The 14,288-nt window shown below is 37.1% G+C and overlaps 1 pseudogene; it reads left to right on the top strand.

Annotated features, from left to right (window-relative positions):
• Positions 1–12,037: 12,037 nt before the first annotated feature.
• Positions 12,038–13,931, top strand: LOC101569712 (annotated as a pseudogene).
• Positions 13,932–14,288: the final 357 nt, after the last annotated feature.

The following is a 14,288-nucleotide window of genomic DNA, read 5'->3' as shown; positions in this document are numbered from 1 at the left end:
AGTCTCAATCGGTCTCAGTGTGCTCTAGGAGCAGGGCCAGCACAGCATGCCAGGGATCAAACCCGGCCACTGCACTCTGCCTAAACAGGCATTTTAGTCAGCTGAGCTATTTGGCCAGCCCACAACCCTTTTCTCTTATTTGAAGCCATAAATATGGTATATTCTAGGGGGGTTCTTTCTCATGCAAAACCAAACTCAAATATTAATTGATAAAACCTAAGGAAACCAAAGTCTGTAGTCATGTGCAAGTGCGAAAGCTGACAAAAGATAGAACATTACAAAAACATCATAACTATGAAGATTTGTATCATAAAACCAGAAATGCAAAAAATTATTATTTCTAAAAAAATTAGCAGGCACATTCAACATTGTAAGGGATATTAGGCAGATTTTGATCCAAGTTCTATTTGCTCATTTATTTGGAGAGGTATCTGCCCATCTACTCTAGTTGTTCTCATGTTTACAAACCACAACAAGAACTATACTACTTAGGTGATCAAGTATAATATTATACAAAGGAAATGAGAATCAGAAGATTGACCCCTCATAACTCTAAAGAGTAAATGCTAGTTTATTGCTGTTATTATGACCAATACTGTGACTAGAAAAAGTTTCCTAATGAAAGGTGGGAGGAGAAAAGTACTTAGATTATTCCAAACAATAAGTTATTTATTCCACTTCCTTGGCAAGTAACTTTGAGTAGCTAATATGTTTCCAGTCAGTTTAAGCTCCGGTTTGAAACACCATATGTTACAGAGTTTACTGTCTCTCAGCTGTAGATAAAATCAGAGGCCAGCTCAAGAATACAATTGCTGGGGTCCAGGGAGATAGCTCAGTAGAAAAAGCACTTGCTTGGCAAGTGCAAGGGCCTGAGTTCAATCCCCAGTTACACACACACACACACACACACACACACACACACACACACAAGAATACAGTTGCTGAGGTCCACAGCATTTAATTTTATTGCACTTATTTTTTTTCTTTGAATGTACCAGTGTTATATCTCATTTTAACTTATGGTTCAGGTTAGCATGTCACAGATGCTATTTTCCCTGTATGCAAGGGAACAGAAAGTGTTGGTGATAATAGGGCACAGGAAAGCAGAAAAGGGCTTTATTTAAAACTGTGAGCAATTGACAGAAACCTGCCTTTAAAGTGCATAACATTAGTTTCTCAGAATAAAGGGCTCCAATGAGACTGATTTCCAAATTCTCACATTTGCTTAGCATGTAGTCTCTAAGGCTGCTTCAGAAGGCTCTAGGCACAATAGCCCTTTCTGTTTGTTTATGTAGCCCAAGAAAGGAATTCACTCTCAGAAGTATATATTTTACTTCGCATTTCCAAATTTTTGAACAAATTATATCATTTTATAAAACAGAACATCTCAAAGACGAATGAACCAAAATTATTACTCTATGTATGAGTGAAATTAGTTAACATGTTTTAAGTAAACTAAAAATGATTTGTAACCTACCTCTCGCCTAAAAATGAATGATGATGGCACTTTCTAAATCTTTGCACTTATACATACAAACAAGCAGAGAAAGAAAATACAGAGACAGGCCTATAAAACCAAATAATTCTGTTGTAAATCAACTACATATTGTTAGAACAAATATTGTTTGTAGTCATGATTAACACAGACAACTGCTCAGCTGACAGTCTGATTTTCTGTCTCTCTCCCTTTCCTCCTGTTCTTTCAGTTGGACCTTCCTGTTTCCAAGATACCTTCTAGTTTGACTTTTTGGCTGCTCGATTGGGTGTCTCTGATACAGGTTGCCTGGCAACATGACTGATAGAACACTCACCGGACTATGTGGTAGCTCTGTTTTCTGGCTTGCAGGTGGGGGATTTGGATAGAATTTCATGTAGCTTTCAGGTTGCAATTCTGTTTCTTTTCAGGGTGGTGTAATTAAATTTAGCACTTACAATATAATTATTTATTACATTATTGATAACATTAAGAAATTTTAGGGGGCCTGCCCCATAGCTCAGTTCTTTGAGTGGCTGCTTCAACAAAGCAGTCAGGCTCAGGTTGCTGTGGTTCGATCCCCACAACTCAAGGCAGCCAAACCTGCCCTGAAGGCATTCGGAGAAAAAACAAACAAACAAAAAATCCTTATTAAAAAAAAAAAAATCTTTCTCGGGGGCCTGCCCCTTAGCTCAGTTCTTTAAATGGCTGCTTCAATAAAGCAGTCAGCCTCAAGTTGCTGTGGTTCGATCCCCACAAATCAAGGCAGCCAAGCCTGCCCTGAAGGCATTGGGAGAAAAAAAAAAAAGAAAGAAAGAAATTTTAGTTATTTTCATAATTTTTAATACTTTCAAAAAATTTTAAAGGACTGAAACTTCCCCTGAGGATACTTCATATTTTTTCAGAAATTAAAAATAATAAAGGTAAAATTTTGACAATACGAGAACCAAAACATTCTTGACATAAAAGAAATATAATAAATGAAGGACCATTTTGTATCTGTATATACAAAATAGTTAGGATAGATATCTCTTAATTCAATAAGAAGAAAGATTTGTATTAATAGTGTTTGGACAGGCTATCATCTCTGCATCTTTTCCCCTGAATAACTACTATGAAGACAACAATATGCAATGTATTAATTATTGTAACTGTCCTACTAACCTGTTTTGAAACTGTCTCATTGCTATTTGTTTCTCAATAAAATTAATTTTTAAAAGAAATATAATAGTTTTTGAGCATTGGACAGGTTCTATATCTTGATCAGAGAGGTAGTACTATAGGGATATAACTTTATTATTTTTTTTTAATGTATTTGATTGTTGCAGGATCTCACTACACAGCTCAGACTCTTGGTGATCATCCAGTTTTCAGTCTCCCCAGTGCTGGGACTACAGAAGTGCGCAATGAGACCAGACTGGCAGTCTCAGCCCACTCTGGGGGTGGGGCCGGTGGCATGGAGGCAGATTGAACTGTGGTCCCCGCACTTGCCTAAGCTTGCCTAAGCAAGTGCTTTAGTCTGCTGAGCTATCTCATCAGCCCCAAAACATAACTAAACTCTATCAATCCATATATTAAATATTAGTGTACTTTATACACTTTAATGTACATGTCTTTTACTTCAAGAACTTTTGATGACTGTGAAAAAAAATATATATATAGGGAGAGAGATACACAATATGAAAGACACACACACACACAAACAGAAGCTAAACAAGCTTGGTGTATGTTATACAACAAAAAAGTCAATGCTATTATCACACAGCATAACATCTTACAGAAAAGAATTTCTATCACATTTATCAATTTAAAAACAGACTATGTTGCCATATGGTAGCCATCCTTTCACTAATAACTTGCTATTTATAGAAAAGGAGACTTAATTGTCAATTCAGATGGGCAAATTAGTGCAGACAGCACTAATAAACCAGACTGCAAATGAGTTGCCTTCTTCCCACCTCACTAGAGCACAAGCAGAGTGCTGCAGATGCAGAGAAAGCTTACATCTGGAAATTTAATCACTGAGACATTTGATACACAAAATCACACACCCACTTGCTGATCTGACATCTATGGGGCAAACTAAATCCCTCACTTGCCTCCCTCATAACACTCCTTACTGTACGATGTAGGCAAATAAACAGACTGGCAAAATCTAACACAAACTTTAAAGCAGAGGACCTTTAAAACAGAGGATATCTTTTATTTATTGCATTTATTTTTAGTATCATAAAACCTCCATACTTCACACTCAAGTGAAATGTAAGAGCATTTTCTGAAATTTACCTACTGGCTATTCTAAAGAGCAAAGCACAGAACGTGGACCAATCTTTTAAAGTATTCTCATGTTCTTATTGCATTTGACCCTCAACATAGCACAGTACTTACAGTACTTTCAGCTAGTGCTCACTTTGCAAGCACATAAGTCCCAGAGAATCTAAGTAATTTGCCCAAATTATTCTCTTTGTCTAAACCAACAATCTTCACAATCACAAGGTATAGCCAAATATCTAATTTACAATTACAATTTTACTTCAAAACTGGAAAAATTTCTCAGCAAAGCCATTTTTATGAAAACTACACTTTAATTTGAATGTCTTTATAAATTTATTTGTTCATCTATAGTATATTGCTCTTGAAAAGAAAGTCTGTCAGGGAAAAACTAATATTTATGCACAAAATCATGGTGTTAAAAGCTGTCAGATAGATGGAAGAGGTCAAATCACCATCTAATTGATTTGTCAGCAGAGGAAACAGAGGCTTACAGGAGTACAATGACTTTTACAATTTTCATAACTTATTAACAGTAGAATTCAAACTGGAACCCATCTTACCTATTTCCTATATGAAACTGTGTGAAGTGCTGCTATCATGAACCTAAGTCTTAAGCAGTAATTCACTATGGTCCAAGTTTATAAATAATGTGTGAAAAGGGCAGATATTGAGATTGTCAAGCCCATGTACATGAAAGCCTTCCCCAACAGAAACAAGGTTTTCTTTGTTCTCTAACAATCAGTATTAGGCATGAATAGACCCTATCTTCTGCTTGAATTTATGTCAACAATAAGATGACCAAGATAAAACATATTATTGATTATTTCCCAAGTGATAGAACCTTGGCATATCTTATCATGCTCCATCCATGCCAAGACATCCAAAGACAGATATTATCATGCTCTTTTACAGCTACAAGAGTGGAAAGAAATAAGAGACTTGTTCAAGATCACATAGCTAGAAATTTACTGAATTGAGAGAAGAACCCAATTCTGTGCTAGATTCTGTGAGGAATATCTTGCTGCAGAAATAAAATTATCTGAGAAGAAGCTTTCAAAATCTCATGTGATGGAGAGTCCTAAGAGCCTGTCCAATCATTATATTTCTTTTCTTCCCTATTATGTCTGCAACTGAGTTATATATGCAACTAAAATACAAAACAGCTTCTTTAGCAACAAAAATTGATGATGTTAGGTGAAAAACATTAGGTAGCTTCCAGAGAATCTTTAAGAGGGGATTAAGTCAGATAATTAGATACTCTTTGTCACTGCATTTTTTTTTCCATTCTTTCCTGTGTAAAATATAGACATGATGGCCAGGTGCTAGTACTTAAATATTCAAAGACATTTGAGAATTAAAGCATATGTCTAAAGTGACAGAGCAGAATTACAAAATGAGAGAAGACTCCCAATTACCTAGAAACTATAATTCTAGAGCCACAATGACAACGATTAAACTTCTTTTGTTCAAAAGATTGGGGTCATAGGTCAAAGAGTTGAACTATTTCCAAGAGTAATAGTGATTCTCAGGAGAGTGAGGACCTACAGCATTTACACACTGGGCAGAATGTGAAGGGAATAGGTGGGCCCTATAAACATGGTAAGAAAATGGCTAAAATTGTAACAAATACTTAAGGATCAGGAGGGCCTTACTGTTCTATAGGCCAATGGAACAGTAAAATCAAAATGGGATCCTCCAAACCAAACAGAAAGTGTTTGGATTAGAGGCTCCCACAAATAACCTACATTTTGAAAAAGACTGTAGCCCAGGTAAGAGGCTAGAAAGAGCTCTCTGATGACGTATAATCCTTGTGAACTATACAAACACTTTTCTAATCCATAGCAAAATTTAGCATTTTAGGACAGAAAATCCTCATAAAGATTTCATTCTCAAAAGATTCATGGTTTCCAGGGAAAGAGAATAAGAAAAATCATAGAGTCCCTGATAGAGAGACAGCAAGCTCTGTTGTGTCATGAAGTATAAAAGTAACAGAGATCTGCCTGCACTCTGAGAACAGCAAGGTACCTTCTCCTACTGAAAAGCCCCACAGATTTAACAAGGAATTCAGGCACGATGAGAAATAAGCAGGAATGTGAAAAAGCCATGCACCTAACACCCAGGTTAACAGACCTCCTCAAAGGGAAAGAAGGACAGAGACCCTTCCTGTCCCCACTAGGTGTGTTTCACTAAGCAACAAGTAGCGGTAGTTGGCCAGGAAGGGGAGATTCACGAAAGAAACAAAAAGCTTTCCTCTTATGAAGAATGCAAGAAGTGCTGAAAGTGTTACAGAACAAATATGGAGGAAGGCCTTTGGCACCAGGCACCACACTAAGCAAGAAAAGCCAGTGGAAAAATAACAATACAGTTAATACAGATCATCGGATTAGTGAAGTAAAATAAAAGCATTTGATAATCTCAAAAGGTGCAGATACATATGATGAAAATGCAAAATCAACTCATAATTAAGAATCATAGCAATGGGATACAGAGATAGCTCAGTGGCTTATGTGTCTGTGTGGCAAGTGCAAGGCCCAGAGTTCAATTCCCAGTACCACACACACACACACACACACACACACACGAATCCTAGCAAAATAAAAATAATATTTCTCAATCTATGTTATGTCCCCAAATAGAGTAAATATATTGTTGGCACTGTTGGGGATGTTGCAGTACAGAAGAATGCACTCAGGGTCAGAGTCTTGCCAAGTTCCTAAATTTCCTAGGCTGGGATCAAACCTATGATCTCCCTGCATATACTTCCCAGACTACAGGCAATATAGGTAGGTACAATGAATGGTAAACATCTTTCTTTTTTCTTTTTTTTTTTTTTTTTTTTTTGCGGAACCAGAGATTGATCTCAGGCCCTTGTGCTTGCCAGGGAAGTGCTTATTCTACTGAGCAATCTCCCCGGCCTCAACATCATTCTTAATAGTAAGATGTCTACAAGGGCCAGCCAAATAGCTCAGCAGATTAAAGCGCCTGCTTAGGCAGACATAGAGGTTGAGAGTTACATCCCCAGGCCTGCTGTGCCAGCCCCGCCCTCGGGGTGCACTGAGAGGGCGATTGAGATTGGGCGTGGTGTCGCGCACCTGTAATCCCAGCACTTGGGAGGCCATAAACAGGAGGATCACTATGAGTCCAATCTACACATTGAGACCCTGTACAACCTGTCCTAAATACAAAAAAAAGTTAAATTTCTAAGTGGAGTTATATTTCTATAATGGAATGATACATAGCAGTGAAAATGAAATGAACCACACAAAAATATTAGTAAACTTACAATTATACATTCAGAAAACAAAACAGAATGTATGACTATTATATACATAAATAAGGAGGGTAAAATAAAATTTTATAGATACAAATATAAGATGAAATATTAAAACGTTAATAAAAAGTGAGGAACTTATTACCATAAAAGTCATTGTTGGATAATGTATGGAAAGGTCAATATTTAGGGGTCACAAAAAGAGTTTCTGAGATGGAACCAAAAAAAAACAAAGACAAAAGAAAATTCTATTTCCAGATCTGTGTTACTGTTACATAGGTCTTAGCATGTAAAAATGACTGTCTTATGACCTTAATGCATAAAAATTCACAACAAAAATATTATAAGGCAATAATCCTACAATTAAAAATGATAAAAATTGTTCCATATTACATAAAATTTAATGAAAATAATTAACATTTGCTGTGAATTTACTGTGTTCAAGAACCACTGAGTGCTTCATCTCATTTAACCTTAGGAGTGAGCAGAAGGCACAGTGCTATTATTGTTACATTCTAAAAGTGCAAAGCCTGAGGCACAGAGAGCTAAAATAATTTACACAAAATACAGCTAAAGAGGCTACAGTGTGGCTCTGAACCAGTGCAGCAAATAGTTCTAGAGCTCATGGTTTTAAGCAGCATGTTATGCTACTTCTTCAGGATGAGAAAAATATTGATTATACTGAGCATTATTTTACTTTTTCCATTGTCAAAGTTATTGTTTACTATGATGGGCAAACTAAGTCTAAAATACCGGTCTTTTATGAACCCAGTGTATTAAATCTTTAATATAGCATTCCATTTTTGTCTCATTTTAAGTTCTGCTAAGGGAGGAAGACAATTCACATTAAGATGACATTTAATATTCTAATTTATAATTGAATTACATCATAAATTACCCTGTTCCTGTTGCCCACCATAAAGTGAATATGTATACAAGGGTTTCTTCACTAACCACTGGATATTTTTGTCTGAAGGCCAGAAAAAATTTTCCATAAGCAAAAGCATATTTAAAGGGAACACTGAAAAAGAAAATCAGACAATGGCAACATCATTTTCCACTCAAGTCAACCTAGAACCCAGTTATTTCTCATAGGAAATATTGGTAGAGTGGCCGATTTCAGAAACTGAGAAGCTTAAGGAAATGAATGCAAATGTCTGTTCTACAGTTTCTTTTTTACTTTAGTGCTTTTGAATGATTCGCTTAATGTCTGGTTCAGTTTTCTCTTGTGCAGAATGGGAATAATAGTCACTAGCATTAAAAACAAGATAGACACTTGCTAAATTCTGGATTGCTGGGTGTGGTGACACAGGCCTATAATCCAAGCACTTGAGTCTGAGGCATGAGGATCACCCTTGAGTTCCAGGCCAATCCAGGCTATACACTGAAGTAAGTTCAAAGCCAGTCAAAATCTTGTCTCAAAACACACACACACACACACACACACACACACACACACACACACACACAATTAAGTGTAATGCTTTATATAAACTACCAAACCCATGGAAAATAATACAGGGCATCAATACACTATAATTCAAAAATCCTTTTTAAAATTTTCATATCAACACTGGCTAATATCATTGTCATTTCCTTTACTCCTTTTAATCCAAGGTCAAGAAGGAGAAAACATTTCACAGAATAAGTGAAATTGCTTATCGCTTATAAGTTTATTGCTTACTGCTTATAAGCTTGTTGCTTATAAGGTGAACTGCTTTCCTTATTGCTTGTTCAGCTATTCCATTATCTATATATAGTAAAGCTCTTGATTTTAAATATTGATTGTATATCTAATATAATGCTGAATTCATTTATCATCTTTCAAAGTGTGTTGGTAGAATCCTTGGGATCTTCTAAGTATAGGGTCACGTCATCTGCAAATAAAGATCATTTAATTTCTTCCATTGCTGTTTGTATCCTCTTTTTCTTTTGCCTAAGAATCCTTGGTAAATTTTAAGAACTATATTGAATAAGAGAAGCTAATTTGTGTGACTTACAATCACTTCAATCAAATAAAATACTGAGGGATCAATATAACCAGAGTTGGAAGACATCTACAAGGAAAACTTCATAACACTGGACAAAGAAAATGAAGAAGACACCAGAAGACAGAAATATCTCCCATTTTCATGGACTGGCAGAATTAAAAGAGTCAAAATCATTATAGTACCAGAAGTGATCCATATACTTATTCCCCATCAAAATACCCATGACATTTTGACACAAGTAGAAAAAACAACCTTAAAATTCATATGAAAGCACAGAAGATCTAGAAAGGTCAAAGAATCCTAAGCAATAAGAGCAAGGCTAACAGTATTACAATACCTAATTTAAATTATACCTCAAAGACACAATAAGAAATACAGTATAGTACTTACACAAAGACAGACATATACATCAATGAAACATAATAGAGGGAACAGAAACAAACTCCCACAACAACCACCTGATTCAAGACAAAAGAGCCAAAAAGGTAGGATAGTGAAAGATAGCCATTTTAACAAATGGTTCTGGGAAAACTAGATGTTAGAAGAATGAAACTAGAGCCCTCTCTCATATTTCACACATCAACTCAAAGTGGATCAAAGACCTAGTTTTAAGACCTGAAACTTTCAGACTGCTAAAAGAATGAACAGGGAAACCTGTTAGGATTGACATAGACAAAGACTTGAGGAATAGGACTCAATGACCCAAGAAATAGCAAGAATCAGTAAATGAGATTATATCACATTAAAAAGTTTCTTACAGAAAGAAAAATAACTTACAAAGTGGAAAGACAGAATATAGAAAGGGAAAAGGTATTTATCAACTACACTTCCAAGAGAGAAATAATATTTTGAGTATTTATAAAAATGAACAAGGCCAATCAATAAATGGGAAAATAAATTGAACATACATATCTCAAAATAAAAAATACAAATAGCCAAAACTTATATGAGAAAAAATGTTCAACATATTTGGTAACCAGGGAAATGCAAATTAAATCTACATTGAAATTCTATTTCACCCCATTCGAATGGCTATCATTAAGAACACTAAACGCAATAAATGCTGGAGAAAAAAGAACCTTTCTACACTGCTGATGGAAATGTAAATTAGTACAGTCACTATGGGCATCAGAATGGCCAGAAGTTTCTCCAAAAACTAAAAATACAGCTAACATTTCACTCAGCTATGCCATACCTTGCTACATATCCAAGGCAATTAGTCAGCATACTTTAAATACATCTTCCTATCATGCATGTTATGGTACCTACATATCATACACACTACTTATGTGAAAATGCATGGACCTAGAGAACCTCATGTTGAACAGAATAAGCCAGACTTCAAAAGAAAAATTTTCCTTAATATGTGGAATCAAAAAAAAAAAAAAAAAGAAACAAAACCCAAAACAAGACAGCAAAAAGATGATTATTATTAGACAAGGAAAAATAAGAGGCAGGTAAAGAGGGATTAAGGGTGAGTAATGGTGAGATGGATATGAATAGTTGTATGCATTGGTATATGCATTGAAACTTCTCAGGAAATGTGAAAGTGGGGGAAGAACAAGAGAATTGGGTGTGGGGTGAAAATGATCACAGCATGTTGAGTCTACAAAAATGAAACTTATGGGGCCGGGGAGATATCTCAGTTGAATAAGCGCTTGCCTGGCAACTGCAAGGCCTGAGTTCAATCCCAGTTCCTCAAAAAGGAAAAAAAAAACATTATTCTGCATAACCAATTAAAAATATGAGGCAAAACAAAGCAAAAAATAATAAAAGTGAATGTACATATAAATGTTACTATGTGTTCTCCAAAACAGTAGGGATTCAGATTAAGCAAGACATGAACTAAAGAAGCTATAAATGCATAAAGAAATCTAAACAAAAATTAAAAGTTTTATTTATGCATTGAATAGTAAAGACAGTGATCAGAAAATCTTGAAGTTATATAGCAATTCAAATTTTAAAATGCCTGATCTTTAACTTTTATGTACATTTTCTCTGAACAGTTACAAATACAAGGAACTACAAACAAGAATTCATTCCATTATGACTACCTACCAAATGAATTCTGCATGATTGCCAATTAATTGAAAAAGTAATAATATAAATTACTTACATGATGTGATTACTTGTGTGATGCTTGGAAATTTCAAAATGATTTGAATGAGTTCATCCTCAAAGTATTCCTACAAAATGCATCTGTGGAAGAAGAAAAACATCAAAAGGGTAAACAACTTACCAAGGTCACAGAAAACTAAGCAGATCAACACACATTTAGACATTAATGACAGAAAAGCTTTGCAAAATATAGATTATACATCTAGCAAAGTATACTGAGCTGAAGAACAGAAATATCCACCATTATATGCAAATATCCTGAACACCCATCTAGGAGAACTTTCATAAGTAAAAGATAAGAAAAGTCTGAACACTGGCTTCACAATTATTTGTAAAGACAGTATCTGCAGAACATCAGTAGAATACAAAAGCAATTCAAAAACATGGCATGCTTATAAATTAATTTAATTTTAGATCTGAGATGATTATTCAGACAATACAAGTGTTTAAAATGTCCTCTCATCTGATAAATGAAGATCAGTGTTAGAAGAGAATTTCACCTGATTTATCTAGAGAATTGAGCCAATACACTTTATAACTGCATTTCAATTCTAATTGAAAATCATGCACTGAGTGAAAAACAGTCACACTGCTTGCACAACTCACAAAAATACACGAACTGATCTACACTCTGTTTTCCAAAAAAATCAATGTGAATATAAGGAGAAAGTGATTCAATAGGCTTTATTAATTAATTTGTTCCTTCTAGAGGACAGGTATTATACAAATACTTAACTTATGAAGCTCAAAATATTTCAACTAAAATAGATTTTGTGCTACACTGTTCTTTCATTCAAGGGTGTCCCTGTGTTGGAGGCAAAGCTGGCTGTCCAGACCTGAAAGACTTTCATATTTTTGCTCTGATTGAGCCTTTATCCTAGAAGTTGCCTCAGGATGTCTTTATATTTTGCCAGCCATCATAGAAAGGATTTAAGCACTGAGATGATCAGAACTAAAATTGCTCATAGGAAGTCACTGTCTCAAAAAGAAAACAGACATAAGGAATATGAATGAAACTTCAGTTTGAAAGATGTCAACATTCCAACCTTGCAGAGTAAAGCTTTTATTGAATTAGATGAGACTTCTCAAGAACTTGTTCCAAAAAAGGCCAATTCCAAGCCAATTCCTCTTTTCCACTTAGAGTCTATGAAAACTATTCTGAGTGATCAAGGCAAACAGATGCTTCAGAAATACAAGGAGGCAAAGTAGCTCCAAAAGCTGAAGGAGCAGCGGGAAAAAGCGAAGCGAGGAGTGCTCAAAGTTGGCCACTTCACACCAGATGCCCCCTCCTTCCTGTCATCATAGGGGTGCAGTGTCAGGAAGCCAAAGCCAAAACACGCTACTTCATCTTCTGTATGAATGACAAGATCAAAGGCCAGGGACCAAGTAGAACCAAGGAAGATTCCTGCTGCCAGGACCTGGAGGAAGGCAGGCTACTAACAGCAGAGTATTGGACAAAGAAAATAAAGCTGTGCCCCCCGTGATTCCTGTGCCCACCAGGATGACACGATCGGCTACTCAGGTCACCAAGCAGGTCTCCAGGCTCACCACCGTGGCCAAGGTCAGAAAGACAGTCTCCAGGGCTCCTCCAGATAATGAACCTGAAAGAAAAGCGCCAATGGAAGGCCTGCCACAAAGATGGAAGGAAAAGCCAACAAGGTCATCTCTTTTAAAGCCATAGTGATGGAAATACTTTGCAAGCCAATGCAACACATGGAATGGAGCCAGATGGAGTCTTACCCAAACTGGAAAACTTAGCTAAGACAAATCCCACAAGAACAAGAAGCAAGAGTTCCTTTGCCCCTAAAGACTTCGTGTTCCAGCCTCTGTAGGTAGTGATATCAGGTGATGCCCATGATGCCCAGGAGCACTGAGGCTTTCCTGACGCCCAGCCTCATTTGGGCCTGCTCCAGCCAGAGGGTGATAGGATGCAAGAAACAGGGAAAGAAATCTAGGCCCCAAAATGTAAAACTTTTACCAACACTGTGCAGCAAGACTCAAGTAAATTGCTCTGTCCCCTGTATTTAGCAACAGTTCTCAAAGAAAAACAAGGCCTAAATCAAAACGAGGTTGCTACTAACGATTCCAATGGCTTGTCCGTAAAGGAAGCCTGCAAAGGTCATATCCACAGCACGATATGCTGTATTTCAGAAATATCCTCCAGTCAGAAACTAAGAAATTGACTTCTTGCTGCCTACCTAGCCTGCAACCAGAAGCTTGAGTTGGACATTTCCAGTGATGCTAAAGAGCTCATCCAGGGCCAGGGAGATAGCTCAGTAGAGTAAGTGCTTGCCTGGCAAACGCAAAGGCCTGAGTTCAATCCCCGGTTCTGCCAAGAAAAAAAAAGTAAAGAGCTCATCCACACAGCAGTTGACTAAACTCGCCTCCTCATGAATGAAAGTTTCAGACAGTTTGAAGGACTGGTGGACAACTGTGAATACAAATGGGGCAAGAAGGAGACTACCAGCACTGACCTGGATAGGTTTTGGGATATGGTTAGCTTTCAGATAGAAGATGTAAATAAAAATTCATCCATGTGATGAAACTTGAAGAATCTGGATGGCAAAACAATAATATAAGCAAAAAAGTCTTAAGGAAGAAACTTGTCCCTGGCCTGGCCAGCAAGCCGACAGTGACAGTGGATGACTCTGCATGCACAGCCGCCAGGAGCCATATGGCTGCAATCAAGAACGCGATATCCCAGCCGAGGAAGCAGGCTGGGGACATGGACAGCATCGCGTTCCACCCCAGCTTCTTCCACGTCGAGAGCCCAGCCAAGCCCCACTATTGTGCTTTGCTGTGATCTAATCCTCTGCCACAAAGGCCAGGAATGCCCACGCCTTTCCAGGGAGCTGCGCCCAAGAACAGGGCTGCCGCGGGCCTCGCCTCGAGAGGCAGATGCCATCACCACAGAAACCCAGCCTTCGAAGTGCCCAGAGTGGACATGGTGACAAGACTTCGTTTTCGAATATCCCCGAGGGCAGGAACACTACAGTTGAAGGTCCTGGGTGTCCTAGATTAGAGGATTTAATTGAAGTGAATCAGAATATACAGACAAATTTGGAGACAGATTGTTTCCCCAGCGAATCTGTGGGGTTTGCATCTTGCGGGCTGGACAGCATATGACAGGGCAATGAATGAAGAGAGCTCAGGTGTTGAG

Source organism: Octodon degus, unplaced genomic scaffold (genome assembly GCF_000260255.1).
Source record: "Octodon degus isolate 3935 unplaced genomic scaffold, OctDeg1.0 scaffold00030, whole genome shotgun sequence".
Taxonomy (NCBI): Eukaryota; Metazoa; Chordata; class Mammalia; order Rodentia; family Octodontidae; genus Octodon; species Octodon degus.
This window is presented reverse-complemented; position numbering and strand designations above follow the sequence as displayed.